The sequence below is a fragment of the Triturus cristatus genome, chromosome 12 (assembly GCF_964204655.1).
Source record: "Triturus cristatus chromosome 12, aTriCri1.1, whole genome shotgun sequence".
Taxonomy (NCBI): Eukaryota; Metazoa; Chordata; class Amphibia; order Caudata; family Salamandridae; genus Triturus; species Triturus cristatus.
Window position 1 is genome coordinate 617,800,435 of NC_140595.1, and position 10,335 is coordinate 617,810,769.

Genomic DNA, 10,335 nt, shown 5'->3' on the forward strand with positions numbered 1-10,335 from the left:
CTGTTTCTACGCTAACGCCTGCTGCTGTCGACGATTCGCTCATGTGGCGTCGTCAGGCTGTTTTGGGATTACATTACAGTGCCAACAACAACTCAACCACCGCCAAAACTGTTTCCTTCTGCCAATGATTATGATTCTGCCTCGGAGGATGACATACATACAACATTACGGGCTGCTCGCAGTCCATCTGACCTTTTCATAAAAAGTCAAGATTTTGACAATGAGGACCAGGATTACCATTATTCTCAGGAGCAAGAGGAGGAACCTCCTGCGCAGATTCAAATGGCACATTTGCCATTATCCCTCATTTTTAATCTCCAATTTATGCAGGACGATTACAACCGCCGTTTCCCATTTTATTCCCACGGCTCTCAACGAGAATCGCCTCCAAATACTCCAGCTCCTCCTCGGCCGCTGGCGGAACCAACACAATCTGTCCCTTTACAAGTACCTCCTACAGAGGGTGACTCTGAAATGCTTCCGCTTACAGAAGAAGGTGAACTCCCGGGTGACGATGATCATGATTCTATGGCTGACTGGGACCATTACCAGATCAATTCGCCTGCTCTGCCTCCGGGGTCACCAATGAATTCACCTCCTGTTGATAATACAGGTTGATGGAAAGGGCGGCACAGCGTTTTCATCTTCCAATGTTAGTGAGAGAGGAGGATTGCTTTCTATATCATTCTAAAGCTCAGCTTCAGAAGCATGTTCGGGCTGTGCCCATAGTTGATTATCTGAACAAGGGTATGAAATTGATTAAAACACCAAATAAAATTCCTTCAGTTCTCACGCGGTTTGAGAAAAAATGTAAGGCTCCAGACTCTTCTCCTGCTTGCCTTTTATCCCAGGCAAAGACGTATTTTGTGATCACCCGCTTGGCACAACGTCACTCAAACAATCACTCTTCTCTAATTACCTCTTCACCTGACCTTGATGGTCGTTGCTTGGATGCCATTTGTAAAAATAATTAAACCAATTCCTCTACAACTGTCACAGCAGCGAATACCATGTCCATCTTGGGTCTATACGACCAACAAATGTGGTCCGAGAAGGCTGGTTTCATTAACCTCTTCCCAGAGCACTCTAGAGAGGACGCTCTTAAGATACGTCATGAGGGAGAAAGAGCATCTTTATAGATCATCGATTGCTCTGTGGATATTCCCTCAACTGCTTTTCGCCAGCTAGCTTGTGCAGCTGTTCTAAGGATGCATGGTTGGCTTCGCTCTACTTCTTTTCTCCATGAATTACATGCAAAAATACTCGACATGCCCTTTGATGGGGAGTTGCTGTTTTGCCAGCACGTAGATTATGTGCTCCAAATAATAAATAAGGACACAGAATTAGCTCGTTCCCTTTGGCACACTTAAGTTTAAAAAACAGCCTGTTCTGGGTGCTCGTTGACGCAGCACCACCTACTCCTTTTGTGGCAGATCAACACAATACCGCTCAAACAATCAAGGAAATCAGCATTTTTCCTCAGTCTTATCAACAACAGACTAAAGGCCCCCCCCATCAGAGTTGGATGACGAATCTCGAAATTAAATTCAAATTGGTCACAAATAACTTCAGAACGTTTGGTATTGGACATTGTTTCAAAAGGCCATGCTCTGGAATTTGTCAAATTCACTCGGAACAGCCCCAAAATCAGTCCTCCTCCCGCTCATCTCAAGGAGCTTTTCCATCAGATCAAACTCATGCTCCAAAAATCTTCAATCTAAGTCATTCCAAAGACTCACAAGGGGCTGGATTTCTATTCACGTTTTTTCCTCATTCTAAATAAGTATGGAGAGTGGCGCCCTATCCTCTACTTGAGGGCTCTGAACAAGTTTGTAAAGTATCAGACTTTATGCATGCTTACACTGAGGGAAATTATTCATCTTCTCTATCGACAACTTTATGTCGATAATTCATCTATAGGATGCCTATTTCCATTTCCCGATTCTACCACGCCACATAAAATACCTGTGCTTCCGTGTAGGCTACATAGACTTTCAATTCAGAGTCATGCACTTGGGTCTCCGCTACGCCCCCCGGGTCTTTACGAAGGTCCTCGTCCCGGTGATGGCCTATCTACGATTGCGGCGCATTAAAATCTTCCCACATTTGGATGATTGTCTCATCAAGTTTCAGTTTTACCATAAGGCATCCTTAGACACTCAGTTTTGACGGACTCTGTTCCACTCTCTGTGAATGTCAGTCAACATACAAAAAATAAGTTCACGCCGCCTCTTCACACAGCTTTCATAGGCGCTACTCTCAATCCCTCCATGGCCATGGCTTTTGTTTCTGACCACCGGCAGAAACGGATCCTGCTGCTCGCAGCTCACATCAGATCAAACCTGTCTGTTTCAGTCTGCATCTAGAAGTCCTTTCTGTGGATGGCGTCCTCCGGCATTTTTTTGGATCCCGCATTGCAGACTGAGGAGACGTCCAATTCAGTAAGAACTGGACAAGCAGTTGCGCCATTTCTCCGGTTCATTCAGTCACCGTATCTTCGTAACCTCTCTCATCGAACAAGCTCTGTGCTGGTGGACGCAACCTCGCAGATGTGACTTCATGCTTGGCAAAGGCTCCAGAACTCGTCCTTACCACGTATGCCTCCCTGGAAGGGTGTGGCGGTCACCTTCTAGGATTGTCCATCAAAGGCAAGTGGAATCTGTCCCAATGTTCTTTGCACATAAACATGCTAGAACTGATGGCGATATTCTGTGCAATCAAATCGTTACAACTCCTGTGGCTAGAGAAATCAGTACTCATTCAAACCTACATCACCACCAGCAAGCACTTAACAAGCAGGCCGGTAACAAATCTCTGATGCTTTCCCAGATAGCTCAGAAGATCTGGCTTTGGTTCAAACTCCATCAGATCACGCTCACAGCAGACCACCTACCAGACATTTCAAACATTCTGCCTGATTCTCTCAGACGGTCCACGTCATCGATACACGAGTGGGAGTTGCATCAGCCGACTCTGGATTTCGTCTTCAGCCTCTGGTGTCACCCGTGCTTGGATCTCTTTTCAACTCCACAGAACAGCAAATGCCAGCCTTACACAGGTTGGCTTACCCACAACCGGTCGTGCGGGAATACAATTTAGATGGACTGTTGCAAGATATTGGCCTACGCTTTTCCACCAATCCCGCTGGTACCTCGACTGTTGTGGAAAATGCAGAGACAGCCATTTCACATTTTCCTGATTGCTCCCCTGTGGCCTCGGAACGCATGATTCTCAGAGTTACTGCTCTGCTCACAATGCGAGCATATCCTTCTTCACTCCCGGGCCGTACCTTCTCACAGTTAACAACATTTGTATCTGCCATTTGAATCCCAGTTTGCTAAAATTGTCGGCCTGTAACCCGAGTGCCTTGAATTTCGTCACTTAAATATTTTGCCTGCCTGCATAGAGGTTCTTGCCAGGGCGCGTGCGCCTTCCACGGTGAATACCTACAAACTAAAGTGGAAACGCTTCTGCCATTGGTGTTCGTCTGCTAACATCCACCCAGTGCACGCCTCTCCGGAACACATTCTGCCTTTCTTTTTGCATTTGCCATAGTCTTGACTTTCTCATTTAAGTCTAAAAGTATTTTTTCCAGCAATTTCTCTTTTTTGCCATGACGGCTCTTCCTCTCTCTGTTCCTCTATAGTGAATGAACAGTTCTATAAGGGATTCTTCAAGATGTTTCCACCCATTCGGCCTCCTCCACCCACATGGCGTCTTAACATCGTATTTGCGCAACTTATAAATGCGCCCTTTGAGACAATCCACGCAGCAGATTTTAAATTCATAACCTGGAAGGTTGCCCACCTGCTTGCTCTGACTTCCTCAAGTCGAGTGAGTGACATGCACAATTTCACAATCCAGCCTCCTTTCCTCAAATTTAAATCAGACTGTTTTATCCTTCAAACAAACCCATCTTTTATGCCAAAGGTGCCGTCCGACTTTAATCTTAATGAGTCTGTGATTTTAAAAACTTTTTTTCTCATCCGCAATCTCCAGCGGAACAGAGTCTGTATTCTTTGGACTTAAAGAGGTGCCTCAAATTTTATATCTGCAGAACAGCACCCTTTCTCCAATCTGACAAACTTTTCGTTGCCTATGGGCGATTCTGTAAGGGACATTCTGTTACCAAACCAACTATTGCACATTGGATTTCTTCATCAATATTTTTATGCCATCAGAAACCTCGAAAACCTCTTCCATCATGAGTGTGGGCCCATTATACAAGGGCGATGTCCTCCAACAACTGCCTTATTCGATGGTGTGCCCATTAATCAGATATGCCGGGCAGCTACGTGGTCCAGCAGGCACACTTTCACGAGTCACTACTGCCTGGAGGCAATCAACGAAACCGATACTGCAGTGGGCCAAGCAGTTCTTCTAAATCTTTTCGAATATGTTGAGCCTCTGTTAATTCCCTCCTCCTAGGGTTGTTTTTATTTTTTTGATTCTATGATGCTATGTCATTGTATTTCATGCAACTTTGAGACTGCAACTTAATGGTTTATGATTACTGTTCACTAGTCTATTCAAGCATGTGAATCTATGACAGACACCCCAATACTTTAGAAGAACAAATGTTACTTACCTGTAAACTGTGGTTCTCTAGTATTGTTGTCTTTCATAGATTCACATCCGAAACCACCCTCCTCCCCTCAGAGGCTCTCTTCTCCGCCTAAGACTCTTTTTTTACTCTTGTGATAATAACATCTGAGGTCCGGAGCCTCTGAGGAGAAGGTTCGAGAGGGTGTTTGCCCCTCATTGTCTGAAGTTTGGACTTTAAAAACTTCATGGATATATCAGTAAACTGATTTCTTTTTCAATCCATTCCTATGTGTCAATCTTATCCTATGGTACATTTTACTTTGTATGTTGTTATGAAATATATAATGTTGAGTTATATATGGATTTTAGTCTTGTATATTAAAATAGATGAGTCTTATTGCTTTTTGACTCCCACTTCGACGACGGGAATTTTCAAGCAGATGAATCTATGAAATACACCAATACTGGAGAACCACAGTTTACAGGTAAGTAACATTTGTTCTTCAGCCATGCACCCAGTGGCGCACACATTGAGGTGCCTGCGATTCTGAACAGGAATCCACTGGGAAGCCCCATATCTGTGTGCACCCTTGGTCTCCAACCAGAGGCCGTCAACCCAAGTAATCAATGCTGGTTCCCGCCCTTACTCCATTTCCAACATCCTTTTGGTGTCACAAACGTCGTCACGGAAAGGTGTTTGAAAGCACAACATTTTAATTGCAAGGGAGAATATGCATGCCTTTGATATTACAGGCTAAATTCCAAATGACAAACAGATTCTCCAAGCCCGTCAAAAGCAAGCCGCCAAAACTTCCATGTTTAATTTATGACTTCCTCCATTGAAATAAGCTGTTCACAAACTAAAACAACCAGCCTGTTTTGTTGTGGCCATTAAGGTTCCAACCCTTGTTCGTAGCCCTTTACGGTCAATTTGTAATTGTGCAACTTTTAACATTTTATTTTTTAAAGTACATTTTAAAAAATATATATATATTAGAAATATGGCTTCTATTACATGGCTTCATAACCAAAACCCGTGTTAAAAAATATGGGTTTTTTGAATCAACTAGTTTGTAGACATATTTTAATTACTTACATATGTTTGAGTATGTTTAGAGATAAATTTTTAGATTTGGTTTCTATTTGACATGCATACTTTGTTAATGCTTTTAACTTTTGCTTTTTCTAATAGATGGCAGTTTGGTGTACAATGGTAGAGGAAAAAGCACAAAAGTGATCAAAGGTGCAGAAGCTGCAAAAAGAATTTTTTTTGAATTTCATTCTTCCCGTATTGGTGGCCATACTGGGATAAATAAAACTTCAAAAAGTATTACCAGCAGATTTTATTGGCCACATATGACCATTGATATTGAACAATGGGTGAGTTAGGATTTTTTTTTTTTTTTTTTTTTTTTTTTTACCAAAAAGTTGCATATTCAGAAATGTGGCATAAATACACAATGCATTGGTAATACATCAATAATGTCTTCTGATGCATTGTCGCCATAAACATATACACTTTCTCAACATGGCAGTAACTCAGTGAGACCTTCGAGGGCCAAGTAGCAAAAGTACTGTACTAAATGACACCACCATCACTTTAATCATCAATTAGAACCACGTAGGTCAGCCTCCTAATATTTTTTCACAGCACACCTTCCAGTCTACTATCCCAAGTGGTGTGTGGCCGACACCTGAGAACTCAGCAACTCTTCATTTCTGTGCTCCTGTCTTCGGTCCCAATGTCACCAGCGCATACTCAAGCAAATTACTGGTCAAGGGGGCCCATATGTTTCGTGGACCAGAAACACTAGGCAATAACTCAGAGTATGTATCAAGCTTCTCTCGGCATGTCACAAGATCAGTAATCCAATCCTTGAATTTCGGGGCTCGGCCCCTGCCCCATCCACAAATCACCCTCCTCTTTGCCATCAAGAGCCCGATTTCCACAGGTTTCCTATGTGCTGGCTGTATCGGCTTGACATACCCAAGCAACGCCATCTATGGTGTGGGGTCAACCTGCGTATGCACCATATGAGTCAGCGCCTCTAAGACCTGTCGCCAATAGGCATTTACCTCTGGGCACACCCAGGCCAGGTGCAGAAAATGTGCCCCAGGGTCCACACATGATGCACAGCTATCCGTCTCTCTCAGCCGATACCTATACATTTCAACCTGTGTGTATTATAGTCTAGGCAGGTAATGTTAGTGTATCATTCGGAGTGTACTGCTGGCCGCCACTCTTTTAGTCTTCATACAGCAATACTCCCACTTCTCATCTGAAAGCTTCTCAGTAAGCTCCGCATCCCATCGTGCACGAGAGAGCGGGTCAGCTATTTCCCTTTGACTGTGTACTGTTCTGTAAATTAATGAGACCAATCGTGTGGCCGTCTTGCACTTCAAAATTACCTGCACCGGAGCACACGCCACTGGTTCACTCCAAGTTCGGAGTAATAGCTCGAATACCCTGTCTCAACCTCATATACAGAAACGGATCAAGTGGGCTTTGGTTTGGACACCGCAACATCTGCCCTGCAGTGTGAAACCTTCACTCGTGATACATGTCACCCCAGTTCTGAATATTCATTTCTTCCCTGAACTTATGCCACAGTGTCTCCTGCATTAAAGGCAGATTTGGATGGTACGTGAGTGGTAACAAAGCCGCGTACTGCATGTGTGTCTTTAAAATGCGCCCAATTTGACGCTAAGCCTCGACCGTGCAAGTGACCATCTTTGGTGTCTTATCCCTACGTGCAATATTGGTATCGGATGTGCAAGCCAATGCTCAGCCGCCACCTGTGGTATATACTTTGGCTGTGTCACCCAGTACCAAGCGTAGTGGGCCTGCGCGCTGAGGTAGTATAGTTCAAAGTGTGGCACCCCAAATCCTACTTGTGAGTATGGGCTACTAAGCACCTCCCATTGCAGCCTCGGCTGCCGACCTCCCCAGACCAGTTGCGTTGGCTCCGACATGAGCATCGTAAAGAGGTTTCTCCCTGGCTAAAACGGGATATTTTGAAATAAGTAGATTAATTGATGCAGGAGCACCATTTTAATCAAAGAGATTCGCCACCTCCATGGACAAGGGGAGCGTGACCCATCGGGTCACACAGTATGCAATTTGTGTTATTGCACTACCATAATTGAATCGCTAAAGCTCGTCTTTGTCCCTAGTCATTCTTACCCCCAATTAGCGCAGGTCCTTATCACACCACTCCAAGGGGTAATCCAATGTAAATTTATGCGTTGCCTGTATTAGTTGGAATATACTGGATTTGTTCCAGTATATATGAATCCCCGTCAGTTTCCCAAACACTGGAAACTCCCGCAGTGTCGGGTTAAAATTATCTTGAGGATTCCGGATATATAATGTAATATCGTCTGCGTATAAGGATATAAGGATCTGCCGCAGATTGCATCTCAATGCCTTATCATTAAGATGTTTCCGCTGTTTCCCTGCTAGCGGAACGACTGCAATGGCAAAGACTAGTGGAGAGAGTGGACACCCCTGTCGGGTACCCCTCATGATTGTAAGTGGCGGCGACTTGTGTCCATTTATAAGTATCTTTGATATTGGTACATTATAATAGTAGTCTGATCCAGGACAAAAATAGGTTGGGTTTGCCCATTCGTAGCATTACTCCAAATATATAATTCCACTCTACCAAATTGCACGCTTTAGTGGCGTCAAGGAAAACGGCCGCTAGAGGCAAATCAGGTGAGACATTGATAAGAATCGCAAACAGTGTCCGTAAGTTATGAGATGTTGCCCTTCCCGGCACAAAGCCAGACTGTTCCGGGAGTCCCAAATTTTCCAAGCGCAAATTCAGGTGATTGGCAATTAATTTGGCTATTACCTTAGTATCGCAATTTAGGAGGGATACTGGTCTATAGGAATCACACTGCCGAGGCAATTTCCCCGGCTTCAGCAGCGAGACTTTAAGTGCTTCCCTCATAGATGCAGGAAGGGTGCCCACCTCCAGCGATTCCTAGTAGACTTCACTCAGAACGGGGTCCATAATATCTATATACGTCTTATAAAATTCAATAGGGGTGCCATCCGTTCCAGTGGCTTTCCCGGATTGCATACCCATAATAGCTTCCAGAACCTCGTCCAACTCAAACGGTGCACATAAAAACTATCTTTGCACATCAATAAGCGACCCCGGCGCCACATCCCCCAAGAAACCCTCCATATCTAACTCATCCTTTCTGGTGGTGGTATACAATTGCCTGTAATGCCTCGTGAATGTGCTAAGAATGTTAGCTGTATCCCGGTACACCTCACCCTCAAGTTCTTCAATCTCCAGGATATAATTTGAATAGCTAGGTTTCCTAAATGAGGATGCCATGAACCTCCCCGGTCTGTCATCCTCTCCATAGCAGCATGCCCCCCATTATTTCCATTGAAAGCATGTCTCCCATTCCGCTGTAGCTATATTTTTTTTACGTGAGTGTGTCTCTGAAATGTGGCAGATGGTGTTCGTGCCATCTCCTCCTCCATCTATTTTACCTCCCTCTCCTGCCTGTATAATGTGTTAGTGAGATTCTTCAGCACCCCGAACACCTTGGACATGCAGAACACTCGCATCGTTAGTTTTAACACCTCAAAAATAATTTCTACACTGTCGACTAAGCCTTTATTATGGGCAAAGAAGTCCTGTATTTCCTCCAGCAATTCCTCAACAGAAGACCTCTTTCAGCAGCATGGTGGCCTGCAACCTCCAGGCACCCTGAGGTCCGTGTAGGACAGCGTGAGAAGAAATCGAGCATGATCAGAGTATGTTCTGGCCAGATGTTGCACCTTCTAGTTCACGTGGCCCAGCCCCCTAGACAACAACCAATAATCAAGTCTCGCCCATGATGCTGCCTGCGCCGTGTAATGTGTGCCTTCATCAAAGCCCGGGTGTGCATGCAAGCGTCTACCAATTGATATTCATCAATTGTGTCCCTGAGTATCCACATGCGCCTTGTTGTAATGGTGGGAGGCCGGGTGCAATCTATCACACCCTGGATTATAGGAGCCCGTCTCAATTATCTTGGGCCAAAGCGCATTGAAAAAAGCAGGGTCATCCAAATTTGGCCCATAACAACAGGCCAGTGTAACCTACAGCGAGCCCAATCTCCCCCACGCTATACAATATCTCCCTTGTGCATCCCCAACTGAACCCACAAGATGAAAGGCCACCTGTCTTTTATTAAGTATAGCCGTCCCACGCGTATAAGAAGATTAGGAGGAGAAAATCCTGTGTTCTGCCCACTTGGTGGCAAAGCCTCCAGCCACCTGTGGAGTAAAATGTGTTTCCTGTAACATGGCAATGTGTGTTTGATGCCTGTCTAGATTCGCAAGCAATTCTCGCCTCTTCCGCGTGTCCCCTTGCCCCCGAACATTCCATGTGACAATATTCAAACTGCCTACCGTACAATCATCCATACTCCTGATCAACATACATGCCCCCAAGTATTATTCCAGCATGGTATGGTGCCAACCCTCCTATTATATCACATAGGCTCTTTGACAATCCGAGATGCACAACTTTGAACTCAGCCAAAATCCTCCCTAGACCATGTTCATTAGCATCCTTCTTGGAGGTAAACATATTGTAACCATCAACTTCCCCATTGGTTCCCACCCCCTCCCACTGAAGCAGCCCCAAATTCCCAGCAATGTAGTCCCCCCCTGCCCTCCCCAATCCAAACATGACAATCGTATATGCCACAACACCCATCTCGGATGCGTAGCGAACCGCCCCAGGGTAATACCCGCTGGGGGCTTCCACAAAGTAGACG